We start from the raw sequence: 672 nt of genomic DNA on the forward strand, positions 1-672 counted from the left end.
TTTTATATGTATATATATGTATAATACAATTTGTTTATGTAATTTCTATAAGTACTTACAATTTGATTATGTATAATATATGAATGACATGATTATTAATAAAAAATTTATTTTTATCATCTTTTAATTTTATAATTTTTTATACTATATGTATATATATGTATAATACAATTTGTTTATGTAATTTCTATAAGTACTTACAATTTGATTATGTATAATATATGAATGACATGATTATTAATAAAAAATTTATTTTTATCATCTTTTAATTTTATAATTTTTTATACTTGTAATTTATGTCATTTCAATTAATTAAAAAAATTTATGTTATTTTTTATAATTTTTATGTATATTTTATGCTTTATTATTTTTTAAATTTAAAAATAAATAAAAACCGGGCCGGTCCAGAGCCCGACCAGGTCACCCGGGCTCGGGCTTCGGTTTTGCCCAAGTCGGGCCGGGCCGGGCCGACCCGAATGGACAGGTCTAATAAAAATACCACAATAGAAGAAAGAACACATGTGGGTATCCATCATGGTATATTCAAAATTGTTTCTTCTATTTTGGTCTTTAGTTATAAATAAAATTTTAACTCAAATATGATGTAGGGTAAGTTTGATGCCACAGACATGGAGCAAAGAAGAGATTTGATAATGAGTTGGATGAGTAATT

Source organism: Asparagus officinalis, chromosome 4 (genome assembly GCF_001876935.1).
Source record: "Asparagus officinalis chromosome 4, Aspof.V1, whole genome shotgun sequence".
Lineage (NCBI taxonomy): Eukaryota > Viridiplantae > Streptophyta > Magnoliopsida > Asparagales > Asparagaceae > Asparagus > Asparagus officinalis.